Source organism: Cyclopterus lumpus, chromosome 23 (assembly GCF_009769545.1).
Source record: "Cyclopterus lumpus isolate fCycLum1 chromosome 23, fCycLum1.pri, whole genome shotgun sequence".
NCBI lineage: Eukaryota > Metazoa > Chordata > Actinopteri > Perciformes > Cyclopteridae > Cyclopterus > Cyclopterus lumpus.
In genome coordinates this window covers 2,808,376-2,822,500 of record NC_046988.1, presented here as the reverse complement: position 1 = coordinate 2,822,500, position 14,125 = coordinate 2,808,376, and positions in this window count along the sequence as shown.

Genomic DNA, 14,125 nt, shown 5'->3' with positions numbered 1-14,125 from the left:
CTCTGTGCTTCAGACTCAAAGTAGGCGGAAATAATCTCATTCCAGGGCGAGGCCATTGTCATGGTTTCCCTTAAATGACACGGACAGAGAGCCCTGTCTCCAATTGCCTGATTGGAGACAGGACTGTGCATGAGATGTGATCGTTCCGCCACAGCTGGATGCACATCACCACAGTCTATATAGTTCAACGCGTACGGAGACAACTAAAATATGACAGAAAATCCAAACGTTACGGTTATCGTGGTTGTTTGTTCATTGTATTTGCGATCTTTGTATATATTTGTATGTTTGCAAAATCAATAAAAAAGATTTAAACAAGAGAATCAAATGTTCCCGTTTATACTCTCAACGTCAATTTGTAATAGGGCAGTTAGTTGGGTTTGTGTTACTTTTGTTACTGTTGACGTGACATTGTCTTAGATCGATCTTAACCATGTTTATTAAGTTCTGAATATGAGTCCCTCCAGGGTCTCTCTTTCTCTCTTGCCCCAAATGACTGAGAAGACTTTTCCCCAAAAATCCAATGAACAAAAAAGCTACAATTCTTACGTGCTTGATTGTAAATAGTTTTGTGTGGCTGTTGCCATCACATATGATCACATAGGGATGGGCCATAAACTGCATATATAAAATATCAATCTTTTTTTACACACATGTTTTTCTGTCATGACCAAAACATAATTGAGATTTATTTTATTTTTTCTTTGTGTAAGACCGTTGAGAGAGACTGATAAAAGAAGTGCCTGCTTGTCGTCATGACACCCAATTAAAACATGAAGGTCATGTCACACAGTACGGACTGCAGGTCAGAAGACTCTGCTTCCTTCTGCTCCTTCCCTGCTCCTGCTCTCCTTATGTTCCTCCTCTGCTCCTGCTCTCCTTCTGCTCCTGCTGTCCTTCTGCTCTCCTTCTGCTCCTTTTCAATTCAATTCAGTTTATTTTGTATAGCCCAATATCACAAATTACAAATTTGCCTCTGCTTTACAATCTGTACACATACGACATCCCTGACCTTTGACCTCACATCGGATCAGGAAAAACTCCCCAAAAATAACCTTTGACAGGGAAAAAAGTGAAGAAACCTTCAGGAGAGCAACAGAGGAGGATCCCTCTCCCCGGATGGACAGATGCAATAGATGTCATGTGTACAGAATGAACAGCATTTACAAAGTTACATAAACACATACATGAATATGAATATGTATGAATGGAACTCCAATCCATGAAACAGAAGGAGGTAGAGAGGAGGGGGGGGGGGGGGCATCAGCAGGGCCAACGCGGGAGGCCGGCTCACCAGGCATCAGACACCTCCAGGTCCAATGGACCCTATGAGACGTGAAGTCACAACGACTCCGGGGAGGAAGCAGAGTTAATAAGATGCAATGGAGAGATGTAAATTCATCCATAAGGAGAGAGAGAAGAGGAGATAGGTGCTCAGTGTATCCTAAAACATCCCCCAGCAGCCTATAAGCCTATAGCAGCATATCTAGGGGCTGGACCAGGGCAAACCTGATTCAGCCCTAACTATAAGCACTATCAAACAGGAAAGTCTTAAGTCTATTCTTAAATGAGGTGACTGTGTCTGCCTCCCGGACTGAAAGTGGAAGCTGGTTCCATAAAAGAGGAGCTTGATAACTGAAGGCTCTGGCTCCCATCCTACTTTTTAGGACTCTAGGAACCACAAGTAGCCCCGCATTTAGTGAGCGCAGCTCTCTAGTGGGGCAATATGGTACTACAAGCTCCTGCTCTCCTTCTGCTCCTGCTCTCCTGCTCCTCCTCTGCTCCTGCTCTCCTTCTGCTCCTCCTTTGCTCCTGCTCTTCTTCTGCTCTTGCTCTCCTTCCCTTCTCCTGCTCTCCTCCTCTCCTTCTCCTCCTTCTCTGCTCCTCCTCTCCTCCTGCTCCTCCTTTGCTCCTCCTCTCCTTCTTTGCTCCTGCTCTCCTTCTGCTCCTGCGCTCCTTCCCTGCTCCTGCTCTGCTCCTCCTCTCCTTCTGCTCCTACCCAGCTTCTGCTCTCCTTCTGCTCCTCCTCTGCTCCTGCTCTCCTTCTGCTCCTCCTCTGCTCCTCCTCTCCTTCTGCTCCTACCCAGCTTCTGCTCTCCTTCTGCTCCTCCTCTGCTCCTGCTCTCCTTCTGCTCCTCCTCTGCTCCTCCTCTCCTTCTGCTCCTCCTTTGCTCCTGCTCTCCTTCTGCTCCTTCCCTGCTCATGCTCTGCTCCTCCTCTGCTCCTGCTCTCCTTCTGCTCCTCCTTTGCTCCTGTTCTCCTTCTGCTCCTGCTCTCCTTCTGCTCCTCCTCTCCTTCTACTCCTCCTTTGCTCCTGCTCTCCTTCTGCTCCTCCTCTGCTCCTGCTCTCCTTCTGCTCCTCCTTTGCTCCTGCTCTGCTCCTCCTCTCCTTCTGCTCCTCCTTTCCTCCTGCTCTCCTTCTGCTCCTCCTCTGCTCCTCCTCTCCTTCTGCTCCTGCTCTCCTTCTGCTCCTCCTCTCCTTCTGCTCCTCCTCTGCTCCTGCTCTCCTTCTGCTCCTCCTTTGCTCCTGCTCTGCTCCTCCTCTCCTTCTGCTCCTCCTCTCCTTCTGCTCCTCCTCTGCTCCTGCTCTCCTTCTGCTCCTTCTCTGCTCCTCCTCTCCTTCTGCTCCTCCTCTGCTCCTGCTCTCCTTCTGCTCCTCCTCTGCTCCTGCTCTCCTTCTGCTCCTCCTTTGCTCCTGCTCTGCTCCTCCTCTCCTTCCCTGCTCCTGCTCTGCTCCTCCTCTGCTCCTGCTCTCCTTCTGCTCCCCCTTTGCCCCTGCTCTCCTTCTGCTCCTGCTCCTCCTCTTTCAGCACACCCGTAACAACATAACAATCTTCACCCTGTCACAAACATAGAATAAAGGAGCAGAATGGACCCATTCAGTTCAGAGCGGGGTTCACTACTCCATGTGTGCACAATGTGTGCACATTGCAATAAGCTAGTTTTCACAATGTAGATTATTTTAATTATAAGAATCTAACAAATTTGATAGACGCTCAGGCCTAGATCACACCATGTCACACCATCTTGTATGTACATTCTGCTGCTTGCTTTGTCCTATGCTAATAATGCGTCTATAATAAGTTCACCTTATTGTTTCTTCCCATGCTGTATAGTTCTACCAACAACATCAATCTGGCTGGAGCGATGCATTGCCTGTGGGCAAGCCTCCCCTGAGTCCACTCAGGAGGCACACTTCTCTATACTGAAGATGGCAGCTTAAAGGATGAAAGTGCTTCTGAGCTGGTCGATTGATCCAAACAATCCTCCAACATTTCTCTTTTTTTGGTCACAGTTATTGCAAGAGTTCCCCTCCTTCGGAGGAAACTGATGTCAGCGATGTGACTGCCTGTGGCGACGCGTCGGTCAGGCCGTGCCGGCTCGGTGACAACAGGAGCCGACCTGACATTTGCCAAATCAGTGTGAAAGGGGAACAACAACAGACCTGACATTTTCCACTCCATCCTCTCCGATTACAGCTAATCTTTTATCCCCTGTTCTCGGCAGGAGGCTCCCCTCCGCGCTGCGGGTCCCGGGGATAGATACAAACATTGTTCAGTCTTCTGGAATGTGAGTGGGCCACGGCACACGGTGAGTCAGCACCCGGCAGATGTAACAGTAGTGAGGGCTGCGGCTTCAACCAGGTGCAGATCGGCCTGTCGTATGGGTGTGTTGTATCATTGCCGTGTGCCTGCTAAACAATGTGGAGAAGAACAGCCCCAGGACACATTTCACTTTTGTTCCCCACCCCTACCTTTGTTCTGTTTGAAAGATATATGACGGCAATTATCACTGACACTCCAAAATAGTGAGTACGCCTAGGTCATGTAAATATATAGATATGACATTAAAAGGTGCTCTCAACAAGGTGAAGGCTGAGCCGGCGGCATGCAGCTAACAGGGCAGACGACCAGAAAGTGCTGACTGCTGCTAACAGTGTGCATCACACGCACCTCAAACTGCCAGTAGCTCCGAATCCCAATGACGCGCTCATGTTTCCGCTTGATCTCATTAGATCGTGAAAATGAAGCTGCCATGCAAAATAAATACATTTATTAACATAAAAAGAGTGTTTAGACCCCATCGGGACGTCATCATTGTAGGGGAGTAGTGATGCCATGAGTGGCAGTAGAACATCTGGATGGATGAGATGGGGTCGGTGGCTTCTGACGAGGTGACTGGGGGGGAGGAGGGTCGCCTCGATTTTGCATCCTGGTTGGCTGGAATGATCTTTAAAGGATTTTGGAAAACAGTGAGAAGTGCTGTTCCTGCGGTGTGTGAATGTTAGTCCTGATGGGCAGGTGGCACCTTGCATTAGAGCCCAGGGTGCCATCAGGCTGTGAACGGGTGAACCATGACATGTAGAGTTAAAGCACTTTGAGTGGTGGGAAGACTAGAAAAGAGCTAAACAAGGTCTGTCCATGTCCCACCACAGAGCTTCAAGTACACTCACACTTGTCTCTGTGCCACTTTCTGGCCTCTTACTTGTCTCTCAAGGGTCTGGGAGGCCTTTCGATGTACCAGCTAATAAAGTTTTTTACGAGTACAGGATGAGATAACCTCTGAGATGTTTATGAGTCAGTATACCTTTGTATTGAAAATATGCTTTCACCCAAGAGGTGACCCAGAACTTGTCAACAGTGCAGGCCTATTGTGTAAAGTTATCTGCACTCAACAAGAGGACTTGTGTTTAGAGGTCAGATTAGTTTGTGTTGACTGTCAACAGTACAATCTGCATCCACTGGTCCTTCCGACAGAGGGAAACGTGTGTAGTTAGATGATGTCATCGCACGCACACACTGTGATTGAAGGGTGAACTCACTCAGCACCACTTTTCGTTTTTTTCCCCTCGTGGGGATCAGTGCTATCTGATTACAGTTCAGATTTAATTAAGAGTCTTGTTCTAAAACTTTGCCCAAGGAAGAAGTCGATTTGCGGAGGGTGGAGCTTTGTTGTAACACTCAACAGTGATCATTTGGGAACAATGAAAGTCTTTATTTAGCGGAGATACACACACACACACACGCACACACACACACACACACACACACACACACACACACACACACACACACACACACACACACGCACGCACTCGCGGTTTGGTAAACAGATTCAGTTGATATCCTGGACGTAATGTTCTTGCTTTTGTTTTTTCAGTTTGGTAGTGTGTTTAACTTACAGAAGCAGTTCATCTTTAAGTAGTATCTGTCTCTAGCTTTATTTGCGTGTGTGTGTGTGTGTGTGCGTGTGTGTGTGTGTGTGTTAGCGCTTGTATTGTGCCCCAAAATAATTGCCTGCCTTTCTGATTATGTTGACATTGTTGAAGGGAAATTCTAATTAATCTGGGAATCTGGCGACACAAGCAATGAAAACGAGATCAGACACACAAGCTGTCAGTGTGGTGAGTACAGAGTTATCATAGCTGGTATTAATCACAGTACACACTCATATGAACTGTTTTCACCCCACAGATCCACACACTCACACACAGGTCCTTAAAGGTGCAGTAAATGTGCCGAGTGCCCTGATTGGATAATAAATGTTGCCGGAATATTTGTAAATGTCAGGTTAACGGACTCAAACATATATACGAGGGACACCAACACAAGTGTTTTGTTCCAGGTAATGAGCTAATTAGGTCATTATGTCTAGGTCATAAACCTTTTATGGTGACCAAATATGGGCTTCCATAATCGTCAGTTTGAATAATTTGTATACAAAAATCAATTACATGTATATACTCGTGAAATATGTGATCGGAGGTTGTGAATTATGCTCATTATTTAGTTTGTATCTTAAAACTTTGTGCTCATGAGAAATTCATGTTTCTCCTTTCACCCTTTACATCTCCCCGCCCTTTTACTTCCTTCCTTTCCCCTTGTTTCCTTTAACCTTGCTTTCTCTCTCCACCCTTCCCTCCCTCCGTTTTCTATCCTTCGCATAAGAATGCCCTTCTTTTTTCATCCCTCCACTCGTTACCTTTTGTCATCCTCTTTTCTCGTCACATCTGTAATTCTCGCTGACTTCCCTCTCATTGCTTTTGCCCGTCCTTCCTTTCACTCCCCAATTTTCTCTCACACCTTTCCTTTTTTCTCTTTTATTGTTTCTTATTCTTAACACTTTCCTTTCTTTTATTTTATCTTTCATTTCCCCCTTTCCTCAAATGATGTTCTCCCTCTGTACTTCTCCCATCATCCCTCCCATCAACCATGTCATTTTCCTCCCCTTACCCCCTTTCTCTCTCTCCTCTTTTCTCATTTCCTTTTCTCTCCTTTCATTTCCTCTCCTGTCCACTCCTTTCCTCCCCTCTCATCGTCTACTGTCAGCTCTCCTCTGATTTCCATTTCACCTTCCCCCCCCCCATCTGCATCCTGGCATGCAGCGTTGCGGAGAAGGACAATGATCTCATTCACGGCCGCGTTGGGAAAATGTTTGTGACACTCCGGAGCGCCGACAGGCACTCGTGCAGTGCCACCAGGCGGCCGGTGGACCCCCACAGATGGGGGCGGGCATGGGGATGGGGGAGGGAGGTGGGGGAGGATGATGTGGGGGAGGCGAAGACCACGCTGTGAGTGAATAGTGAAAGAGAGGGATGGAGTAAAAAGGGACAGGGAGGCTTCTTTCAATGTCACCCTGTAATCCAACACACTTCATCACTTCCTCTGTCTGTCAGCCCGCCCCTCCGCTATTTCCCTTCCCTCTCCCTCTTGCTCCCTTACCCGCTGCCTCTTAATATTCAGTCTCGCAGGAACAATGCTGTCACATTTATGAATGTTCAGGAGACTGCAGAGCGGGACGTGGGAGTGAGGAAGAGACTGAATTTAAATGTTGTGATTGGGGCCGTAAGGGCTGCTGCCACCGGAGATTGAGTTATAGCTTGAGAGCAGTCAGCTCAGTAAACCCTGCATACTTTGATTTAGCACGTTTTCCACGTAACTCTTCCTTGAATCTCATTGGTTAGTCATAGCAATGCATTGTGATGTAGGCACAGACGGGCTGAACTGGAGTGTGTCATTAAGCCTTTAATTGCACTGAATGGTTGGATGGTGAGCTAAAGCTGTGCAGGATGACAGTAAAAAGCAACGCAGACTGGCAGTGCCTATAAAACAGGGATGAATACGGCGGTTAACTTAAAGATGCACTCATCTATTGTTTTGGGTGAAATGACTATGTACAATGTGAAACAAATACCACCAGACTCTTATCTCCTTTTCGTGTCTTTCAGCTCAATGTTTTAGTTTCATGACACCTGTACTGTTTCAGTTCAGTTCCACCACTTTCATCGTCTAAATCCTGTTTCTATCGCTTGTAAGCTCTGATAAACCCACCTCCATGACCCGCTGAGCAGAAAACAGCAGACAGAACTGTCAGAGTGGAAAACATTTAGCCGACAAACAGCCATATACTTCCCTGAAGCGTTGGTGGAGACCAAAGCAGAGATAGAAGAAGAGTGAGTATAGAAATGTAACCTTTTGCTTAAGTCTGGCCAATCAGAGTGTAGCTTCGGACAGCTCCGATCAGGGTCCGGCAACTCTCTGCTCCTTTGACTCTCAAGCAACGGTTTCAGATGTTCTTCCATTTCAGGCTGGTTTAGTGGATTCAGAGCTCATCACATTTTATGGAACCAGCTTTTACTTTCAGTCCAGGAGGCAGACACAGTCACCTCATTTAAGAATAGACTTAAGACTTTCCCTCTTTAATAGTGCTTATAGTTAGGGCTGAATCAGGTTTGCCCTGGTCCAGCCCCTTGATATGCTGCTATAGGCTTATAGGCTGCTGGGGGATGTTTTAGGATACACTGAGCACCTATCTCCTCTTCTCTCTCTCCTTATGGATGAATTTACATCTCTCCATTGCACCTTATTAACTCTGCTTCCTCCCTAGAGTCGTTGTGACTTCACGTCTCATAGGGTCCATTGGACCTGGAGGTGTCTGATGCCTGGTGAGCCGGCCTCCCGCGTTGGCCCTGCTGATCGCCTCGCCCCCCCCTCCTCTCTACCTCCTTCTGTTTCTGAAACTGAATTGAATCGCGGTCAAACGTTGTGTAATAGTGATATTCGTTATCTGGAGAGGTCGGCAGGAGATATAAGTTCCTAAAATGCTACATAAAAATCTGTGGAGCTAACAGTACATTAGCATACAAAAATTGACATACCATTAATATTTGGAAGTGGGGCTATGTGGCATTTAACGACAGCTGAGGTAAATAGCCTACGGAAACACAGGTCAGCTCCTCAGAATCAAAGATGGAAAGAAAGGCTTCTGTTTTGAGTCCCCAATAATACATGGGCTGAAAATCTGAATATTTTTAAATGAGTATGCCCTTTCCTTTGGCTTTTAATGGAAAATGGTCCTGAATGTAGAAATTCCACCAAGCACGTGTCACATTAGTTGTATCAGATAGTCGATTGTTTCTTTTGCATCACCTTTTGAATATTGGGAACAATAAACTGTGGGACTGCAGTACCTAATAATCAACGTTTTGTGAATTCAAACATCACTTCTCAGTCACGCTATGTTAGAAACCTCTCCAATCAACAACATTTTCCTATGCATGCAGGCATGAATCCACAATAAAATACCAATTGATGCACCCTCTACCAGGCTGAGGCAGTCATTTGTAGTGATCCCTCCAGAATCCTTCAACAAAAACACGTTTCATGCTGCCACAAATGCAAAATACAGAAGAAACTGTGGTTCACATTTTCCTCCATGAATAAAGTCTCTTGCCTCTTGCTGATTTTTATTATTATTACCTTTTGAAAGAGTAAAGACTCTAAATATTTCTCCCAAAATATGAAACATTTGGTAGCCTGAGAGAGATGTGGTATGCAGCCGAGTCAGCACGCAAATGCCTGTATGTATAATTTATCATCTCCTCTGAAGTCTTCTCTGCATGTATCAACGCAAAATATTGAATCTCATCCTCAATATGAGACACTGATGTCTTGGCCCAATGTTAGCTTTCCATCAGTTATTTGTCTTACTTTGATTTAATCTGCAACCTGTCTTTACTTAGGTCCTTTTTTGGGGACATTTCATTGACTTATATTCATTTCCTGGAGACTTGCCCTAACCCTAAACACTACTTGCCTGGACAACAAAACTAACCTGAACCAAACCCTAACCCTAACAATGACCCCCAAATCAGCTTTTTCCCCAATTGAGTGCTACGGGGAGGACTTATTTTTGTATATCTTCAGAAATGAACTTTCCTGACAAACAAGCTACAGCAGTGGTTCTCAACTTTCTGGCTGCGGGACCCACCATCACCTCTGAATGACAAGACCCAAATTAAGGAACATTTTCAACTTCTCAAATTGATTTGATGAAAAGATGGTGCAGTTTGAACCTGAGATAGTACAATATATCACAGTATGCCAAAACGGGAAAAAATAGTTAGAAAATATTCCCTTTTACAGTCAATTCAAAAACCAAAAGTACATCTTAAGGACACAAGGTAATATAACATACATAACAATTCAGTAACTTCAGCCTTTTATAACATACTCAGCAGTGTTTTCATGCACACACAAAAAAAGTCTAACTACTGAGAAATTGTTTCAAAAAGACTCAAATGATGTAACTTTAGCTGAGAATACTCACTCACTGAATCTATGACAACCAACGCTGCACTATGGTAACAATTCAGTGTCGAGTAGCAGCTTTTATCCACAAAACTCAAAAAGATTCAAGTATACAAAATTAAGTTTTCCTCTGATTACCCTATCTGTAGGTAAATACTGAAAAACATTAAGCAGAACTCACTTCATCCTTAAGTTAATTAATAATGGGATAACTGGGGAGGTTTTTTGTTCCTGACAAGAGTCTCAAAGTCTGTAATTAAGAGTAGACGGCGTAAATGACGTAAATGGCGCGGCGTGAAAAATTTGCTTCATTCACGCGTGTTGACATTTTTCAATTCGGGCAAAACATGCGTGTGCCGCTGTGTCGTTAAAGCCTCTCAGCGTTGAGATGCTCCTCCTGACTTCACTGACGTCATGCTGTTGTTGAATCAGAAACTATGGAGGATAAGTTGATTGTCTGGAAGCGGCCGTCATCCAGACGCAGTTCCTGGAGAAGCTGTGTGCGGCTACAGATAATATAATCTATCATATTAATATTATGAACCCAGACACAAGGGCGTTTGATGGTCTGACGTTTGTGGGACTTCCACAACATGTACAAAGCAGAAAGAGTGGTTATTTCTTCCATGGTGGACGGCGGAAATTAACTGTTTTCAGCAAAGAAAAGCTGCTTCGCAAATGTTTTGCACGAGTAGATTTCATGCAGTCAATGCACAGGCGCGAATGGATACGACATCAACTGAAATAATGAAGGTGTAACAAGTGTGAGTTCCGGCAAAGCATAAAAGAGGGCAAGACACGATATTTCACAAGTAACCGGCTTTATTGGTTCCAGTTTCAGTTCTGCTTCCGAACGCTCTCCCTCCCGTTCTTCAGCTACTACCTGCTTTTATATTGAAGAGACAAACATTTAATTGATCCCAGCTGAGGCAGATTACACATCACCCCCCCCCCCCCCTTCCCTCTGCAGCTGAGCCTAACCACACCCTGCTGCCACAGAAGGTTTTGAAGACAGGGCCTCAAAATTAGGGTTAGGGTTGGACGTAGAAATGATTTTCACCTATCATGACTCTCTAATTGGGCAACGCCACAGAGGGTACTCCAGTATATATATATACACACACATACATACATACAGTTAGTGTTTGGTAAATTAGCTCTCGGGCTGCTGCCGAAACGTGTGATCAAGATTACCAGCCCACTGTAAAACAGGGGCGAGCCATTCATTATTGATGATCAAATCCCTCTGAAGAATGCCCTAAATAGAGCGGTTGCATAACAAATGTGTAGCTTGTGAGCCGCTGATGAGACTTTTGTCATTATCGGCTTTTATGAATGAGAAGCAACTTCTAACAGCTAGCTCCAGTCTTCTGAACCTAATCACCTTGAAAAACAAAAAAACACCTCTGTTAACTTGTTATTGGAATAATATTTGTTATATAATTGAATAAGCTTCTTTCTGCTAATGCTAAAAAATACATAAATAATGTATTAAAACTTGAGCATTCAAAGTGAGCACGTTTTAAATACTCTTCTGCCTTCATGCAGAAATTTCATTCTGTTCCTGTGAAGAAATGTTTATTTGAAAAAAGAAAAACTAAAAACCTTTGCTTTTCTTCCAGCTAGAACTCAAGGTTGATACACATTTAAGCCTCGACTCTACTGCATACCTCCTAAAAAACACCAGCTGCAGCATGAGGATAAATGTATGAAAGTGGGACGACTGTGACCGCCACCATTGTGTTACAAATGTTTTCATGGCTCAGTTTAAAATCTTTATCCATGCTGTGAAAGTTGACAGAACAGGTTTACACTTGTGTGCATTACATTGCTCCCCATGTTCGAGTAGTTTTGTGAAATACACTTGCTTGCTCTCTGGCAGTGTTAGATGAGAAGTGGATTTATATCTGTCCATTTACTATAAGTTTATACAGCCAGCTGCCTGTTACCTTAGCTAACCTCACCACTACTACGAGAATAGCTCAGTAATCAACACAGTCTGGAAAAATAACCAGCAGTAACATGACACGATATAAAGTGGGCTTTGTTACCTTCCTACAGAGCCAGGCCAACTGATTCCATTCTGAATGCTAAGTTAGGCTAACAGGCGGTGGTGTAGTATTTAACAGACAGATCATAGACTGTAAGTGGTTGATTCATCGTGACGTCACTCATTGATTTGTGGACTGCTGTTATGAAGCCTTGAGTTTGGTAATTTTACGGTCGCCATCTTGGAATCAATGAACAGAAGTTACCATATTTCGAATGCGGGATAGTGACAGAGACGCCGTACACGTACATGGACCACAATTTACTAAATGAAAATCATGCTGTATTGAGGAAGACTTGAAACTATAGATTGAGACCATAAACTCATGTTTACAATGTTTACTGAGGGAATAAATCAAGACAGAAGTAGAGTCATTTTCTATAGACTTCTATACAATCAGACTTCTTTTCTAAGTCTTCTTCAACAGAGATGGTCATAGAGAGACCTTGTTACGCAAGATAATCTTCACAAATCACTTCTATGATTTTTGAAGCCTGAATGCAATCGGCAGAAGTAAAAAGCTAATGATCATAAAATAACTACTCTGCGGTCGCATGAGGGCGAGTATACACAATGATACCGTAAAGGCGGACTAGTCGGCGGGATGACATTTAGCAGTCTCATTTGTCATATGTAAATTTGCAAATGCCTTTTTAAAGAATGTACTGATGTATTTTATATTGTAGAACAACATGTTAAAATCCCTTCAATTTGTGTAACAACATACCTTATTTAAAGACATCTTACCAAAAGCCTAATGTTAGCATGTACTGCCAATTTTATTCACCCTTCAAAAATCACAAAGATCGTGTTAATTTGTTAAGATTATTTAGTTGAACAAAACATGTATGTGTCACAGAGCTTATTTTATGCAGTAAGCCAAAATCCAATGGAAAAATCCCATTGGGCTTGTGGAGGGAACCAGTCCGATGCTAACTTCCTGTTGGTCTACAAAAATACGTCATCCTTGCAGTGCTCCATTTACCAAAATGTCAAAGTAATGCTTTAACCAGACCTATAGGGAAATTATTTTTTTCGGCACCACTGGATTTACCTGTTCAAAGAATCATGGGGATCACTAACCTGTGGCTCAATTCTAAAGCGGGTCGTGATGATACCCCCACTTCAACAACTCATTTAGCCCAGTACATATCCATGTTATGTTGAGTAGTGTAAATTGTCACACAATAATGAATGAATCAACCACACAAACTGCTATTGCTGTAACAATGTCACTGCCGGATACACAGCTCCGGCTAATATAATTAATTAAGTTATAAGATTGGTTTCTCCACGTTAATAAGCAGGCATTTGGCGAGTGTTTGGTAATTGGTACCTCTGACTCCAATATATTTATTATTCAATGTATTAGCTGCTTACGCTTCTATTGGTCACAAAGAACTGCCAGTCATATTCTGCCAGGACCACAGGAGACTGAGTAGAGACAGCTCTGATGCTATTGGCATTCAGAAAAATACAAATATTAAAACAATAACACCTAAAACTTTTAATTGAAATGGTTCAGTCATTACTTTAAAACCTTTCTGCTGAAGATGGACGACCTAGGGTAAGTAAAGACTCGCAGTGTCTTCAAGTTACTGCTACCTGTGAGCTCATGCTAGCTAAACAGCTAGCAAGTTAGCTCGTTGAGATATTTGCTCATAGTTATATTGTCTTTCAAAAAACACAGTATAAGCCAGTGGCTGCCTAGCTAGGGCCTCTTTGTAAAGGAGGCAGAAGCTGTAATTGAAAACTTTGACCATTGAACTTTCTGCTGGCCAGTGGCTGTCACATGTTGCTGTCACTTCCTGTTCATGTGAAAGCTCTGGGAGCCTGACACAGGTCTGCAGGCCGAGAGGGGGCCAACGCTTGTCCCACTGACAGTGGGCAGAGCACAAGATGGAGGCACAGACATGTCAATGGAGTGAAGAAACAACTGAAACACCTGTGTTGGTGTAGACGAGACATTTTGCCTCATCATAGTCGAAAAAGCAAAGTGCTGCCTTTTATTTTTTAGCTGGCAATATGAGAATGTGAAGACTTCTGACATAGCCTCACAAACATTAGCAGTCGACTGGGAATTAAAGAAATCTGTCTTTACGTGACACTGTCGATTAAATTAATCATATTAAAAACTACAGACAAAATAGCTGATTATTACGTTTCCTCTTGCTTTTTCCTCCACGGTAACCAAGTTAATTGCAGGGCATTATTATTATTCATTCATTTTTGTTCAGCATTCCAGAAACAATCACATAACTGTCTGTAACCTCCTGTTTGACTTGATCGACAAAAGCTTTGTTCATATTTCACAATTTTATCACAGACTTTTAAAAAGAAAATGTTTAAAAATGACTTGCAATACATTCTGTCATAGGAATAAAAGCAGATTCATATTTCGTCTGTATTTATTTATTTCCAAAAGTCTAATTTCACACTTTGGGTCTCCAACACATGCTATAGAACATGATTCTTGGCTTCACTT